The following is a 17996-nucleotide window of genomic DNA, read 5'->3' on the forward strand; positions in this document are numbered from 1 at the left end:
CACATTCTGCAACATAATTTGCAAGAGGTTTTTCTTCTCCCCTAAGGATTATTCTAAGAAGAAAAAAAATCCAATTTCTGACACAGCAAACAGCCCCTGGCCATTGCATCATTCATGGCTGGTCAAATATGTGTCTGTTCACACAGGTTGCAATGTAGTGACTGCACAATAAGGAGAGTATAGCTGCATGTGTCTGCCTATTACATTGCAGAGCAATATTAAGCCAGAAAAGTGCTGGGAAAACCTCAAAAGTGCCTGAGTTTGGATACATCCCAAATGTTTTGGTTTCTTGTGTGCACTTACAGAAGTCAGAAGAAAAAACAAAGGCCTCTAAATGTGCTGTTGTTCATTCCCCTCCCTTTAATTCTCTGATCCTGTCCTTTTAAATGGCTTCGGTCTTTATTCACTCTTTACTCTTAATTTCACCCTCGGTTGCAGATGCGTACCACTTTGCATACAGTGCCATGGAAGCAAATTGTTGAAAACAGTCACATTGTTGCAAAGTAAAATTGGGATTTGAGGAATTAACTGAACTTCTTATACATCAGTTACAAAAAATCCTGTGGAGTTGACACATATGAAGGTTATTATTTGCAATACTACAAAGTTAAAAAATGAAGAGGTTATACTTCTCACATGAAGTTGAGTTGCATCTGCATGTTTCCGTGTGATACTGTTCAGTTTTTTAAGCCCAGATGAAACTGAGTGATGAAATCTGTTTCTATAGTATTAGCGTATATGCACCTGAGGACAGCTTTATCCACTGATACCTCTCTGAAGCTTCCAGCTTTATGAAATAAAAGTTGCGTATCTGTATATTTAGAACTAAGTCCTCCCTGCTCTGCAGAGGATGAAGTTGCTTTTCTCTAAATCATTTTCCTCCTCTCCAGCAAGTCATGTGTGCTTTCAAAGCTTTGCATGCTAACAGACTCTTCATATTTCTTGCAAAACCAGTGATAGTCTTTTCTCAACATCACTGGATGTGGGTCAGGCCAGCCTACCAGAAGACAGAAATAGTATTTTCTGTTAAGTTGTCCTCTGAAGTAGGTAGATTATATGGTATGGTCTGAATTATTAACTAAGAGATCATCGTGTAATGTACTGAAATAAAACTGTATCTAAACATGTATTTTGTTAAGTATAAGTTGGATCTTAACATTTGAGAATGACTGGGGTGTTTAGGGTAGCATAAGGATTAATTCCAGAAACAAGATATAATCAGTTTACCTTTCATGGCACTGTATCTTGCTCAATATAAAAAAAAACCTCATTTCATTTACTATATAATTATCCTTATGTTTTCTTGCATGAAAGCATAGCGGAGATCACATTTCTGGTACATTTGGGAGCAAAACAGTTAAATTGCTAACAAATAATGTTTTGTAGTTTGTATGAGAGCCAAGAAGATTAATGAAATGTTCATGAGAGAGTCTGGCAAGTGGCCACATTCCTATGGGAACATTGCTGCAGTGAGGTTTAACGGAGCATGAGGGACATTAAGAAACAAATGTGTGGGAGTTTTAGGGTGAACTGTAAATGATCAAGAATCTAGTAAAACTAGATACCATGTATTTTGTCTTTGAGGCTTTCCAGTGGATCTCTGTAACATTTCTCATCCTTATCTAAAGTCTGTGAAGATGAGCAAAGTACATCCCCCTCGATTTTTTTTTAAGAGCAGCTGTCAAACACTTGAGCTCTACTGACTTCTTTGAGTGTTACAGCAGATGTAAACTCATTAAACAAATGGCTACAAGAAATAAGTCTTTTAGCCTGACCAGAGTTTTTGTGTAGAAGTTCCTCGATTAAATGCTTAATCTGCCAGCCTGCCTGAATCTTGTGTATGCTTTTAATTGCAAAAAGCTGTGTTAATGTCATTCTTTTAGACTAGCCAAGAAGAAGCTGCATGACTATAGCATTATTTCTATTTCTGCTGTACCACCACCTCCCCTTTCACAGCAGTTGTCTCTGAAATACATCCTTATTGACCATGCGAATCCACTACCATGATGTATTTCAATTAAGTTAGTGAATGTTATGTTTAATCAAAGAACAAAACAAGCTAAGTTTCCTCTGTTTCAGAATAAAAACTCTTTATCAGTAAGATTGCTAACAGAAATCAAACACTTCTTTTTACCATACTAAAAGCTAAATTAAATAGAAGTTATTGATTTGGGTTTTTTTGAGAGCAGGGGAGGCATTGAAAGATGTGTGTACCTTGCAGTATGCCTTCTAGAGGTTTTCCAAATTAGCTGAAATAATCATCAATGATCATCACAGATAGCTATTAAGTGAAGGAAACCTGTGTTCTTACTTACCTTTCCACTAGATGGCAATGGTACATGGTAGTTATGTGTACTTTAGTAGGGGAAATCTTTAAAAACGAAAATTTTATTAAAGGTTTGAATATCTCTTTAAATGACGACAGTCGTACTATTAACATATGCTGAAACTCAGCTGTCTTAGTGGTCCCTATGTCACGTAATAAAACTAGTTTTCTTTCTTTGCCTAACAAATGCAATAGCCAGATTTAGAAGTAACACAGATATGGATAATAAGCCTATTCAAAAGCAAATACAGTGCTGTGATGACAACGCTGTATAACACAACGAAGTATGTACTAAGTTTCTACTTTTATGCTGGATGAGGCACTTTGCTGGTATTAAAACCAAAAGACAAACCAATTCTTGGAGTCATTTCACTGACTTCAGTAGAGTTACATTAGGGATGGATTTGGTTCAGGGCTTTTGCATTACAAAATTAAGAGTACACACTACTGTGTGAGGAGGGGAGCGGACTATTCTTTCTGTGGTGAGTCAGAACAGCATCGAAAATGGGCTCCTTTGTAAAAGCTGCCCCAAAGCCATTTGGGGGCATTACATCCTAAAGGAAGTGATGTTGGAGGAGGAGGGTGAGAGGAGGAAGAGAGACAGCAAAAAATACTTTTTTTTAATGTATCCAAAGAGCTGAAGAAATGCAATAGACATTCGGACCAATGGAATAGCTGAATCAGGCTGCTAGTGACTTGGCATCTGTGGAGACCATTTGAGGCCTGTCTGTAATTCAGAATACACCATGGTAGAACTGCTTTTTCCTAAAGCCTGACAGTTTGTTGTGATGCGGATTAGCTCTTTTGCTATGAAGTAGCCCAGAGCAGTCTACCTGACCCCACAGGACCTGTTTCCCAGTGGTTAGATAGAGAATGTGTGGGTATTAATAAAGTGTCTTGATTTAAGGAAAATCTTTAACGTGATCACAAATGCATACCAACATAGAACATCTGTCCAATGCTAATTGTGTGATTCAGACTGGAAGGATTTTGATAGATACCACCTACAGAACTTTCAGGTTCACTCCATGACAAAACAAGATCAAATTCAAAATACAAAAGTTTAACTGCCTTCTAGCCAAAATGTTAACGCAGCAAGATTAATAACCAAACCTGCATTGCTAAGTAGATTTCTGTTTAATTACTGTTGTAACTTTATTTTGTACCATCAGTTCATTGTATTATTATTCTTATTTAGCTCTGCTTATGGTTGCAGCAAAACCCAGGCAGTTACATTATTATCAGTGAAATATTTTGAGAAGAGTTTGACTGGTTTAGTTCTTCAGTTAGGGCTGCTTGTGATTTCTGAAATGAAGTACAGTACCATAGTTTAAGCATTAATCCGTCTCTGGCAATAAGATTATTTCCTTTCCTTACTTTGCCACCCTATTTCCACCACAACTATGGCTAGTTTACTTGCTCTTGTCAGATATATCTACCTTACTGCCAATGGCAAGCATTCCTCACTGTCTCGCTCCAAGGATTAGTCAACCAGGAACTTGAAGCATTAGGACTGTGGTGGGCACTGATCTAAGCAAATCTGAACTGCTATCCTGCATCCTCAACGGCTACATGCCTGCTAACACAGATAGGATTTAAGTGCCCAAATATTGTGAAGAACTATGCTTTCCTTTTTTCATAGTCCTCTAGATTGGCGCTTTAGTGTCTTTGGAGGTCAAACCCTGTGAATATCCACACATGCTAACGTTTAACTCCTCAGGAGTTTCCTAGGGTGTTTAGCAAAAAACCTTGTGCTTTCATCACCCTCCCAAATGCACCCATGTTAGTCTGGCTCGTAAGCACATGGAGAGCCAGGGACGGCCAAAAGCCTGCAAGACAGTACAGCTAGCCTGTACCACAGCAGCCTCGTGTCAACAGGCTATCTGTCAAGAAAAGGGGCTACTATCTTCCTTGATACAGAGGAGTTCAGCAGCAAGCTTCAAAGATGCCATTTGTGCTCCTACAGCAGCAAACTCAGAGCCATTCACACGATCCACGGTGGGTGTGCAACCAAACAGAGCAAAACCTGCCACATTTCCACTGGTGCTGGCTCTTCCAGGGATAGCCCTGTGGTATGGTGTTTCTAACATTGGCCCTGATGGATGTTCTTTTGCTCTGTGAAGGTGTCTTAGCAAAGGGTTTACATAGCTGCCTCTTCAGACTAGCTCTGATATTTGGGGGGAAGGTGAAATGTTACATTGGAATCTTTCAGACTTGGAGCTAGCACAGATGGTGGGCTGCACACATGCCTGTATCTCTCAGACTTGTGCAGTCTGCAAGATCCTGGTTCCTCCTTCCCCAACATGCTCAGAATTAGTTTGCTGGGCCAGGCAAGCTACACATAGGTAGACACTGTAACCACCAGAAGCAGAAGGGTCACTCCATGATTGACTGTTAGCTTTGTGGGCTGCCCTTACTCCCTTTCCTTATGCCTACATAGAGAAGCAGATAGGTCATCTCCTAGAATCACTGTTACCGACTCCCACTCCAGACTCACTGACTCTTGATCTCTTCAGGCTTGTCATGAGATGGAGAGGGAGAGAGGCCCTCAGTGTCATATGTTTCCCTAACACATGCTGCCAGGGTGTGAGGAATGAAACAACTGTGAGATACCATTAGCTCTAAAAAGAATCTGGAACTGAGTCCTTTCTCCCTGGGATCTGTTGCATTGGCTTGGGGAAGGGTCAAGACAACTGACTAAGCATTGTAGTCTTCATGGACACCCATGGAAATATGGCTAAGAAATGAGTTTTGAAGGCCTGCCCAGAAATATCCCTAAAGCCACCTCTTCCTTAGGCTCACTTGTTCGCTCCCCACAGCTGTTCCAAAGCACTGGTGAAGCAAGATGAAGGTGAAGTGACTCTTCTGTCGGGCATGTGGGACATGTATAGCATCCATGCCCAGCCCTGCACCCTATGCTTGCTCTGCAGATGTTGTCACTGCTGTGCACTGTTGAAGAAAGGAAGTAACTCCTGGCCCCTTCTTCTGCCGTTCCTGCCCTCACCTTCCCAGAGCCAGCACTTCTGTTCAGGAACAGAATTGCTCTGAAGCTGTCACAGATTTGTTTTTGCTTGGTGTGGTGGTTTTAGTCCTAAGAGCGAAATCTGGATATAAAGTGCCTCTCTCAAAGTGTCAGGGAGGCTTGCAGGGTCCCAGAGGTCTGGTCTGTGCATTTCAGAAACCTCGTCATTACAGCTGTATTGAATCAATCCTTATAGCTGATGAAAAGTCATGTTCACAGCTGGTGGACACGGCAACACTTCGTATTCTGCTACATTTTTGAAAAAAAAAAAAAGAAAAGGATTTTTTTACAGTTCAGCTCTAGTCAAGGGGTCTTTGCAAAAGTCCTGAAATATTGTCAAGCAGAATCAATATTATTAATATTGTCAAGCTTAGAGACCATTTTTGAGGATAGAACTTCTTCAGGAAAGAGAAACAAGCAATAAAATCGTATGATCAGGACCCATTTTGTCACAGAGAAGTTGATTTTATTACCTGCTAGAATAAGCCCTACTGCTCATGTCTAAGTGGAAGCTCTGGCAGTGTATTAAGGATTATGTTGTTAGGTTCTTTTTGTTCTTATTTTATTTTATTTTTTGCATCTATTGACTTCCGACAGCAAGTGAAATATGTTGGTTGGGCACGAGGAAATGACAGTTCCCGCCGTGTTACCCTGGCATTACCTAGATTGGTGCATATGGTTCTACACAAAAGAGACCACTTTTCAGCGTGTTACTAATGACTGGACAGTTAGGCAAAGGAAGAAATCCTCCTTTCTTCAGTAACTGCAGAGTGGAAGATGTGCCCCAAAGCATGGGGTTTTTGTTCTAGACTGCTTTTCTTTCTCAGCAAAAGGATTAACACCTCTTCCAGGATCTGTGTTCTCTTCTTATCTCTGAGCATTGTTCTGGTATCCACAGTTAGCCCAGAAAGCCAGAGACAATGCTCAGAGCTACAGCTTTCCAAGGAAGCCAGGGCACTTTTTGTGGCCTCATGGCTCAACCAAATGTCTGAGGTGGCTGTTTGTAGTGCTGCCGTTCCAGCCGAGCTCAGCCAGTGGGGCAGTGGTGCTGAGGAACAAGAAAAACCCCTTTCTCCCTCTGCTGGGAAGTTCATTTCAATTTGGTCTCATGCTCTTTCATAAAGCCTGTTTTTCTGCATCACACCCTGACAGTTTTACGTACCAAACTACAAAAACACTCCAGCAAATTAACTGTAGGACTTGCAATGGCCAGGCCATATTCTTGGACCCATGTAAAGAACTCTAAATACAGTCTTGTGCATTAAAAAAAAATTTCACAGATTTAAGTCAACACCATGGATTTTTAAGGTCTGAGTAATTATTTTGTACACATGTCAACAACAATCGTGCTTTTGGTTTAGTGAGGACTGTAGATTCAGATCCCTGAGTTTGATTTTGTCTTGTCTCAGCCTTACTGGAAATGGTTTCAAGTGTCAATACCTTAGTGTATTGATGGTGTAATACACAGTGAAAACATAGCATGACACATAGTGATAGACCATGTTTCTTCTTAAACTTCATAGCTGAACAAACCATGGAAATAAGGTTTCAATGTTTGCATGATTCAGGCATGTCCTGTTTATTTACTATGTGTGTCTCTACAAGTCCATTAAGTTTAAGGAAAGAAACTTACAGGCTTTTGAAGGAATATTTAGCAAATTGATTCTCAGCAAAGACAGGCTATGTCTGGCAATAGCATGGAGAAGGAAGGACATGCAACTGATTCCACCATCGTGTCTGGTCTTTTCCAGCTCACCTTCATGTCACTTTACTTCCAGAAGTTGGGTCACAGGTATAATCCCTACCCTCGACTGGTGCATAAGCAGAGCATTCACACAATTCTCCCTAAAGACTAGTTGGAGGAATGACTCCAGAACAGGGTTACGCTTGGTTAGTTCCTCCTTTGTAGCAGCCCTTAAATACTGTAGTGATGAAGTCGGTAAGAGTGTGCCTGTGAGAGGGAATAACAGGTTTGCTCCTTGCATGCATGAGATCTGAGTCACTGTGAAGACTGCAGCCGCAGCGCCTTACTCCACGAGGCTCTGGGGCTGGTGTCACAGAACTGCCTGCCAACTGCTCTCAGGCGTCGAGCAATAGCGTGCGCTGGTTATTAATACCCGCTGTGAAGAAGAGGTGAGTGATACTTCTACAACTAAGGTTTCCCAAAGTCATTTTTACTAATTAGTCAAGAAAATGAATAAGAAATATGTTCTTTCCCTCACAAGGCTCTAATCCCACTTGACTGAGCAGTATTAAGCAATCCTATCAAAGAGAATGTATTTTTGAAGCAGTCCTTGGGGCAAAATTAGAGCTTCAAGAATAAGAAATAATGAGACATGAAGGGGGGAGAGGCTTTTTTATTTTTGGAACAAGTATTAAAGAAGAGCCTTTGCTCCTGAGTCAAGTTCCCATGCTTTTTCATTATGTTCTTTGGCTGAAGTGGTCTTTAGATAACAAATGTGTCAAGCTGTTCTGTCTCAGTAAGTTAGAATTAGGTTATGTCTGTGCAGAAGAAAGTTTTGGAATAGCTGCAAAAACAATTACAACGCTGCTTGATTCACTGATGATGTTAATTGTAAATCCATATTAATCTGGGGTTGGGCAGGAGTTGCCAGAAGGATTCATTTTCTATGTACCATGACAGATGCTTGTCTTCCTTTCCTTTTTTCTGGTGCCTTAGACCTTGGATATCTCCAGTATTTTCGGAAAGCATAAACAGTAGCCTTAAGCAAAGTTACAGCTGATAGAAAGGTTGCAATGGCCTATATAAATCTCCTTACATGACTTCAGCTCTCATAAAAGCAGCTCATAATATTTTAATCATATTCTGGAAGTCCTTGAATACTAGCACATAGGAAGTACTGTATTAACAGCTAGTCTCTTACTTAGGAAACTTTACGGTGAGTGTTTCTTTTCTGATGGGATTCTTAAAAAGAGACTGATACAAAATGCAGCCTGGGAAAGAATGGAAGATAAAAATGGGGTTTTACTCCATTTTAAGTTTAAGATGGAAAGCAGTTCTTTCCAATCAGATGCCATGTCTCTTTCTGTTTGCAAGATTTTTCAAACTCTGTGTCTGCTGCTGTGGAAGGCTGTTTGGGCAGGAAGTATTTCTGTGTTTGGGCTGTGCATTCTGAAAGCTTTTCAGATTCATATCCTTTAATGTACAACTGTTTAAAGCTCCTCAGATGTTTACAAGTTGCCTAGTGATAAGCAGTGCATGAAAAAATACAGCGTACTCGTTGATTTTTGCCTCTTACAGATAGTTTGTCAATTTGCCACGTGCCAATTCCAATTTATAAGCAAGCTTAAAGATATAGAGTCATGGAGTGGGTGCCAGGGGATGTAACTTTGGTGTGGGTGCCAGGTTACTGGTGTAACTTCAGTGTGGCCACACTACCGTGGGCTGAGCCAGAGGTGACTTATACAGCTGCCTGACTGAATGGAGAGAGCAGGAGTGATGTACCATAATCCCACAGATTTCCTGCTTATAGGAAGAGCGCTGAGATAGAAACAGATGCTGAGAGATTCCAGCGGAGTACAGGAACAAAGTGAAATGTCCTGTGTCTGTGGCAAAAACCACATGAAAAATTCAATTAATTTTCATATATTGTTGAAAGAATACCATTTCTGTGGCTGTGAGACCAATGAAGCTACTGATTAATATGAATAGGGCAGTTCATATTCAGAAGCATCTTATTAGGCTCTTCACAGACTCAGGAAGATCTTGCTGTTTCAAAATATGTTTGAAGCACGTTTTCTCTGCAGCCATAAGAGCTAAAAAGTTGGGGGAGGGGAGCAGTTAATGAATAGCAAAGATGGGTGCAAATTCATGTGACAGAAATTGAATAGAGATCACAGATCTTTCAGGCCCTTCTGTAGCTGGCACAAACAAAGGAGTCACTAAATTGTTCCTGCAACAGAGACTGCACAGGCCGTGAAAGGGTCCTATTAAGTGTGCTTTTACCCAGAACGTTTATGACTGTAATTGCTGATGCAAGTGACTTGGCACAGCAACTGACAGTTCATTCATAACTTGGTGGTTTCTCTGTTAAGTAGTTACCCCCTAATTTGTTCCTGTGAAGGTACTTTATGAAATCATAAAGTCATATTCTTGTAACTTCTCCAGTATGACATCCACCCCATGCTAGCCACAAAGGACTGGAGTTCACCAGTCTGCTGAGCTATAGTTGGAAGATGACTGGAGATGGGAGAGAAAGATGTCAACTGCTCTCTGTGTTTCTCAGCCCTAAGTTAAGACCTGAACCAGGAAGAACATCAACTAGGGCACTTAGACCCCTCCAACACCCAGCTGGTTGGTGGGGGAGTAGAATGCATCCATGCAGTGGAAAATGGCATAAGGACCATTAATTATGGTGACACTGTATCCTCCTGTGGTTCCCCAGACTCAGATAAGATCCTCATCTGTAGAGGTCCAAGGATCTAACCATGATTTCTTTTGGTGGCTTATGTTTCTCTCTAGTTCTTTTAAGTAAATCAAATGCATTTTCTATAGCTAAACCAGGGATAAACTGGCATTCCTTTTTTGCTGTGCTTCCTCAAACTTGTTTTCAATATTCAGAGATAATAACGGACTATCCCTACCATTCCCTTGCCTTTGTTTTGGCTTGTTTAAATGAATTTCCAAGTCCATGACCTTCTGCATCAGCAGTACCATCTGCCCGAGAGTGACATTTTCTTCATCTTGGCAACCAAAGACCTAGAGTTACAGCCCTTTACGCTGCCTGCCACTGTGCAGCGAGAAGAGCCTTACACAGCAGAAAAAAAGATGATCATACTTTTACTTTATTTTGTAATTTGTCTTGCTTCGTGCATACCCATGCAATACAGGGTACTATTATCCAGTACTAACTCACCTTTCAGATTAAATTCAGAGGTGACCATTATCTGCACTGAGACCACTTATACAGCATATTGTCCTACAGGGGCAGCACAATTTGAGATTAATTTAATGGTGGCCTTAACTCAGGCATTTTGCATGGGCTTTTTTCTTTCTCTAGAGTTAGTGGTCTGAATGTCAAATCCAGGTAGGTCTGAAGTTATCTGAAGGGTCATCTCTGGCACGTCAAGTCCATAGGAGAAATTTATGAAGCTTGGGTGGGTATATTGTTAGTAAAGATCTCTTATCCCTGTAAAATGTATCCCAATGTCACCATAAGGCTGGAGATCTTTTGGCTAGGTCTTTTTCTTAGTCTCAGTCTCAAAATTCCAGGAAATGCAGCTTCCTAATGCTTTTTAGCTAAAGGTCTCATTTAAGCCAAGTACTTTGTACCTGAATATGTCTGTAATGACTAACTTAAACAGATGCAGTACTACTACAGCTAGGTCTCCGTTAGTTAACCCAAGTTTCCTGCTGTTATGTTGTTTATTAAGATGGTTATTTCTTGAATTGAAATTTGAGATACCTATTAACACATGTTACGAGCTGAACAGATGGCTCTATATTTCTAACTCTAAAAAATATATGTTGTGCAGCCAATACAGCTGCCATCCAGAGGAGTCATAAAAATTAAAAGAAACTAAACTTTACCTAACATATTCATATTTTTTCTTAAATATTTATTCAAAAGTTTCTGAAATGCAAATTTTATTGCCTTGGAAAAATACTAACTTTCATAATACTTCACATGCAATAAAAGATGATCCCAAGGTAAGACATAACTGCAGATCAGATCTAATGACTGGCCTGCTGAGCAGCAGTTTAAAAATCAGGATTTCTCCTTAGAAAATGGCTTACACCAAATGATCAGATATGGCTATTACATGGAGAGAGGGTGGGGACAGCCATGTCACTGCTAGGTTCTCTTGTGGTCCAGAGCATGAAGTCATGGCAAGGAGTGAAGTGTCTTTTGCCGCAAGTGCAGTTTCTGAAATGAAGTTGAGCATCATAGCCCAGAGCCACTTTTAAAGCTACTAAAGTAGCTTCAGTTGAGAGCGGAAGAGGGTCTGCTGAGGATTTCTTCTGGAAGGTGAGTGGTGAGGGGCTGTAGGGACCCAAGGGGCCTGGCCAGAGCGGCCTAAGCCTATTGATGAGTGGGAGGAGCATTGGTAGCTTTGGTATGTGACACTACACTCTTATTCATGCCAACTTGGCGCTTAGTATCAAAGTAACTTTTTTTGTAACATTAAATGTTTTTATTTTTTACAACATCAAGTTTTACGGGATTTCTGTCAACCAACTACAATCATAACATTAATAAAAATAAATGTTTGTTTAGTGAAAAAAAAAAAACCTGCTGGTAAAGGTCTTGTATTGGCTGGAATTTGAGCTGAAGCTCTCCAGTTATCCAGGGAACAGGTGTTGGAGGTCAGCAGTAGGACAGGCTTGCCCAGCCTTGGTCCCGGAATGTGCTCAGCCCACGCCGGCACATGGCAGTAGCATAGAGGTGGTGATCATTGAGCATCCCTCTTCTACAGGTGACGGGAATTGAAACACTAAGGGTTTAAAAGATTTGTTTGAAGTATTCCCTCCAGCTGGTCACAAAGCCAGGAATAAAGCCCACATTTCTGCAGGTTCCACCAGCATATTTCACAATTAGGGTATGTGAGATTTTTCTAATATCCACTGCTAAGAAATGCACTAAGACCTATTTGTGTGTGATTTCAATAAACCAGCCATGCAACTCCTTAGGGAGGAAGTGCACCGTGCAGAATTATGGACTGCAGAACCTCGTTACTGCAGTCACCCAGACCGCAGCTCTAACCAAGGGCTGCTTCATTGACTCCAGGGAAGGGAAATGCTAGCTCTAGTCCAATTCCTTTGGGACAGTTGTCTTTAGCACGAATGTGACATTACAAAAGGCTGACACTAATACATATGCAAACTGAAGTTTCTTTTTCATCATTGAAACTTGGGAGCAGGGTTACACCGGCACTGTAGAGGTACCTGATATTGCAAGGGGGTGACAGAGCTTGTTTGAGTACCACAGACAGGCCAGCCACAGCAACCCAAAACACCATGTGAGCTAGTTACCCTGCAAAGCAGCTTTGTGGGATGACAGTGAAGCAACTCTGGTTTCCCAAGACAGATGGTTTACCTGGCTCTCTCTGCTGTACTGTAGGTTGCAGTGAGGGCATTCCTATGCCTCTTCTGTGGGGCAGCATGAGGAAATTTGAACAACTTGGGTTTGAAACTGGCCACTTCCATCGAGAAGGGACAGGAGAGCTGTGGATTAACACTTGACATGAACATTGATTTTGGTTCTAGATGTTATAGCTGTTAAATGTGGAGTTTCACTGAGAGGCATCATGAAGGGCCCTTCCCAATAGTTGTTGCTGTGAAACTAAAAGGGGCGTGAAACAAATAGTGGCCACTGTGCTCAGAAACAAAGGTAATAGCCTCATTTTAAAATTTACATCTTTTGAGAAAAAAACAGTCTAGACAGAGCAGGACTTGACGAAGTTTTGGGGAATTGATAGATGAAAGGGGGAAGTTTTTATTACATTTTTAAAAAGGACAGAAGTTGGATGTCCTTAGAATCACAGCTCACAATTAAGTTGGGCTGGACAGTTTGGGTGAGCAAGAAGGGAATATATGTTTACACTGTAGCAAATACAAAAGAAGCAATCTTAACTAAATTATTTGTGTTACCTTTTCTGTTTGCTTTTCTTTGTTATGTTGTTAGGAAACAGGCCAATTTCAGGAATGTATTTTTTAATTTTCACTACAATGGCGGGTAAACTGATAGCCTTTGCAAAAACAGGCAGTAATGTTTTGGGGATAAGACCAGACCACACCGACTGACACACAAACAAACCGTCTCTTTAGAAAACATAAACCTTTAGAACGGCAGAACTGTGAGGGATTTCAAAAAATCACTCAGTCTAGCCCTGCACTGTGGCTGGTTCAAATACTCCCAGACGACCCTGGCACACGCTCATCCTGCCTTCTCAGAAACTTCCCGTGAAGGAAGATCCTCTGGCTCACCAGCTGGCCTGTTCTGGTGCCTCACCATGATAATGCAACGTAACAGAGATTCAGAACATGGCTGTGTTATGTTCATAGTAGGGACAAATTTGCACTGCCATGACAATGTAAACGATTGCTAAAGTGTTTCGCATTAGGTTTAACTTGAACTTTAGGACCTTATTATATTGCTGGAGCAATATGAAGGACCCACTAATGTAAGTGAAAGTGAGGCTCTCCGTTTCTAACGACCTTTCTATGGCTGTAGACTAGGAGTGATGGTATTGGCTGCATAAAGAAAAGTAGATTGCATACTACTTCTCTTCTCTGATAGTGTTGTACAATGCCAAAACTTGAATTGTCTGGAAGCAATAAAAAGAACTACATTGATAACAAGAGAGGGTGCAAGATTCTGAAACCATCTGTCACATATTTTAACACGTATAGAATAGACTTAATGCAATTTAATAGCTTTTTCCCATGCTTTGTGTATTCCATCTTCCTCAGTTTAACATCAAAGGAGAGCTTTCAGATACACCTATGTTACTGCCTTGTGTGGTACATCCCATGTCCAAATGAAGCTGTACAAGATACCCCACAAGGTAAGCCTGCAACTCTCATCATCTGCATTCTTCCTACCCTCTCAAAAAGAGCAAAACTGCAGAGAAGACAACAGATAGCATTCCCTCTCTCTTCTACTGAAACCAGTACAGCTCTTTTCCATCTTTTTACCTACTTGAAATCACCTGTTGATCCCCAGACAGCTCCAGGCCTGCATCTCACACATTTGCAGAGCAGCCCTGCAGCTTCCCCTCCTCCACAACCCCATATGCTGGAAGCAGCTGGTCTGTCTGATCTCTGATCTATTAACCAGCTGCACTTGGCACACAGAGTTATGGAGGAGAGGAGAGAGGCTGCAGGTGAGGGTGTGCCTCTGAGCGTAGCCCCAGGCTGAAAGAAAGGCACGCTTGCTCTTCAGCCGCAGCACAATACTGGGTGGCCTCCGCTTGCACGTGACTTGCACACAGCGTCTCACTCAACACAGCAAAAGCTGAGGGGCCTGAAAATCTCTTTTGTTGCATGATGTGCCGTGATTGACAGGAAGTTATCTGGTCTTCTTCTAGAATGCCTATTTTTAGGAACATTTTCTTGCCCTGTGAATTGAATAAACTAGTTTTGCAATCTGCTAGAAGCCCCACCCTGCCTAACCCTGGCTAGTTAACCTGTAACAGATTGCAAAACTGGTTTGAGTCACACAGTGAAGAAAGAGACTTAAATTAGGTTTTTGATAGTTTAAGTCTTCTCCTCACCAATAGCATAAACCATCAGTTGTTAATAGTGGTGCCATAGAAGCAAAACACGTGTCACGCAGTCATTCCTCTGCCACACTGTAATAGCTCCTTTCAAAGTTTTGGAGATTAAAAACTTTGTAGGCAGGAGCGCAAGTCCCTTCCCAGGGCTGCAGCATGGATGCCTAATTCATATTCTATATGTAGGATTCACATATATGCCATGAAGAGCTCTGACATAACTGAGCAACCATAGTTCAGCTGATGAGCATTGCCTTGCTAAGCCGCTGCAACTGGCTTGTGTGTCTGAGCCAATGGTGGAATGAAATGTAGGTAAATATCTCGCCCGCTTCAAACCTGGGCAGCAGATCAAACCCACGTCTCAAACAAACAGTTTTTACTTACTGTTTTCCCCTGGCCTGAACTAATGAGACACCTACAGGTTAGACAACAGTCACCTAGAGGAAAGAAAACAGAACAAAAAGGTATGGGCAATGTTTTATACAGGTAGGTTGTTAATACTGATATGTTACTAAAACAACTCGATCCCACACAAGTTTGTTTTCCCCTTTGTTTTGCTATAATGCGTGGTCAGAAGGAACATGCATGCCGAGCCTACAGATACAAGATGAAAAGTCAACGAATGCTCCTTCTGAGCAGGTGGACCTTCCAACTGGCTTTAGATTTCCCATTCTGGCCCATTTTTAACCTTTAATTCTTTTAGTGCAAAAGGGAACAGAGTGAGCAGGATTTACAATGCAGAGATACCTTCATAGCTAATTCCAGTCCAGGTGAAGCCAAGAGTAAATTTTGCCAAGGCTACACTGAGGCCACAAAATTGATGAAGCCCACTTACCTGTTTGAGAAGGTATACTGGTTGCCATGCTCCTGAGCTCATGGAAAGGAGAGGTTATGTGTCATTCCAGTTCCCAGTTTGCATGCCTACACCCACTAATGGCTTGCCCAGAAAAGCCGGAACAGACCCACTGCTTTCTCCTGCAAGGAGCACAGTAAAATGCAATGAAGGAGAACCTACCTCTCTGCAACAGAGCTGCCTCCTGCTAGACAGTGCTTTCTGCATGGGGCTTGGAGGAGTGTATTTATCTCAGGCAGAGAAGGACATTAAACTCAAGTTCATTCTGTCCTGAGTGGACCAAAGCTTATCTGCTTTGCTACCAGGGAAGGACAGTAAATTGCAATGTGACCTTCTTTCTCTCATTGCTATAAAGCATGGAGGCCAGCTGCCGATTTGAAAAGCAAGAGCAGAGACATCCATCCTCAGCAGAGGCAGCCAGGGTCTGAACTGCAAGAGGAGGACATCTCCTGTTATGCCAAACAAGGTGTCTTCATGCTGACAGAGGGCAGACCTCTAACTTCCTTCCTAAGGACTTCCCTTTTAGCTGGTTCTAGGTGTCTCTTATTGTGGTGAATCTTATTCTCAGGCACCTGGCTTTTCCCATGCATTGGCCATTACATCTAACATGAAAGCAAACCCATAAGGCATGAATTGCAACACTAAATGTTGGGAAGGTTTATCCTTAAGAGCATTAGGGCTAGCTCACCTATGCCAGTGTAGGGAAAAATTTTGAAGGAAGGGTAGAAGGGAGGGAGGAAGAGAGGAAGGAAGAAGACAATATCAGAAACAGAAGTTCTTGCACTGTGTTTTTGTTCAGGTAATTTTATGTGCAAATAGTATGTCCCAAATGATCAGAGGGCTTATAGAGCCTTTTTGTGCTGAGGGGCTGGCAGGTGGCGGTGTACTAGCATAGTTCAGCCACGTACCACAACTCTTTGCTAGTATGGACAAGATAAGATGAAGAAACACTGCCCAAGGAAGGGGTTACAGGCTTCTAATTTTGTCTAACTGCTACCCAGTGTTTCTTCTTTACTTGCCTTCGGCAGTTAGAAATTACTCAAAAGCTTTTACCTGCCTATAACTATGTACGTAAGGCCATTATTATTAATAAATCAAACTGCTTTCCTTTGTATGTGCTTGGAAGGAGTTTAACATTGCTGAATGCTCTATTGCAGCTAAGAATGCAGCCGCTCTGAATTTCAGTTCTTTCCACCAGTTACTGATGTCAGTTCTGAAATACCTCTATTTTACAAGCCATTTAATTGCTTACTTCAAAAATTCACCGAAGCTCAGATGGGGCCTGATTTTCAGTGAGCCTCAGTTCTGTACCCACAAGGAATTTAGATGACTCTGTGACCTCATATTAAGTGAATAAATTAAAAAGATTACTTCTTAAAACTATGGATTGTACCTTACAGACATTTGGGATACAATATCTTACAGCACAAAAGTTGTACTAATTTTGGAATATTTTGGAAGTTGAGTCTTGGACAAGTTGGGAGCTTGGCTCTTCAGCTATACTAGAGACCAAAAAGTTGCAAGAACTAATAGAGCTTGGGAGAGGATTTTTATATGTAAATAAGAAAGAAAAAAGAGCTACTGGAGGGAGGTAGATGCGTTTGCATTAGGAAAGTGTGATGTGCTAGAGACGTAAAGAGCCGTTAAATAATTGGATGATACTGAGTTCTGCTGTTACCTTAGCTACTGTGAGGATTGCTTTGACTTCCCATAACAATTTCCAGTTGGTAAAAAGGAAGTGCTAATGCTTAGGGCACATGGGTAGCATGAGGATCAACTGCTTAGTGTTCATAGAGTGCTTTGAAAATGATAAATGTTATATAAATCAGGAAATGCTGACAGACATCATCCATCTGGGACTGATTGTGAAAAATAACAAATTAACTAATTTATTCAGGATCTAGAGGGTAAAAGAAGCACATAAAACATACAAGGCTGTGCAGGTGGTAGAGTAACTGCACTTGTGAGGTCACCTAAGATGAAATCATACGTGAAATGAGGTCAGGATTCTCTATGTTTATGATAAGCATTTGTCCATTACATCATCTCATTGTTTGACATGCTTCCACCCAACTATTTAATGACCTTTAGAGGACCTGTGATTCACAGTTCCTTATGTGTCCCACTTACCTGTGCACCCACTGTGGGCAGCGCTCTTTGCCCTGTGTGCTGTGTGGTACACGGCCCTGAGCCAGGGACACTTAGCGACTAGTGTGACTTGCAATTGCCCCATCTTCCTTCTGCCGAAACCTGTTCATTAAGACTGTACAGCTCCTCCCCGACCTTTGGGAGGCATTGCTCTTCCTGCAGGATACCTGCCTGTTTGAGGTGGTTCTCCATTTCCATGGACCACTTCAAACACTGGCAATGCCTCCTGACTGGGTCTCTATGGGATGTAACACTTGAGCAGAAAAGCCAAAACAAAGAGAGCATTTGCAATCAGGATTAAGTTTCACAGCAGCCAGTCCATTCACTGGAGCCTGCAAAGCTGCAAAACTCTGAATTTTAAGGGCATTGAAGAGTTGTTTTAATTTCAAGTAAGTAACGCTGTCAGTTAA

At 41.5% G+C, this 17996-nt stretch overlaps 1 long non-coding RNA gene across 1 annotated transcript in view; it reads right to left on the reverse strand.

Moving 5' to 3' along the window:
- Positions 1 to 15641, reverse strand: part of LOC142057911 (uncharacterized) — a 34319-nt gene extending 18678 nt beyond the window's left edge. Inside the window, exons 1-2 of the long non-coding RNA XR_012660804.1 lie at positions 15601 to 15641; positions 14970 to 15022 (exon numbers count right to left, since the gene is read on the reverse strand). This is a non-coding gene — a long non-coding RNA (uncharacterized LOC142057911). The remainder of the gene's footprint in view (positions 1 to 14969; positions 15023 to 15600) is intronic.
- Between the last annotated feature and the right edge of the window lie 2355 nt (positions 15642 to 17996).

The sequence above is a fragment of the Phalacrocorax aristotelis genome, chromosome 5, assembly GCF_949628215.1.
Source record: "Phalacrocorax aristotelis chromosome 5, bGulAri2.1, whole genome shotgun sequence".
In the NCBI taxonomy this organism is placed as follows: domain Eukaryota; kingdom Metazoa; phylum Chordata; class Aves; order Suliformes; family Phalacrocoracidae; genus Phalacrocorax; species Phalacrocorax aristotelis.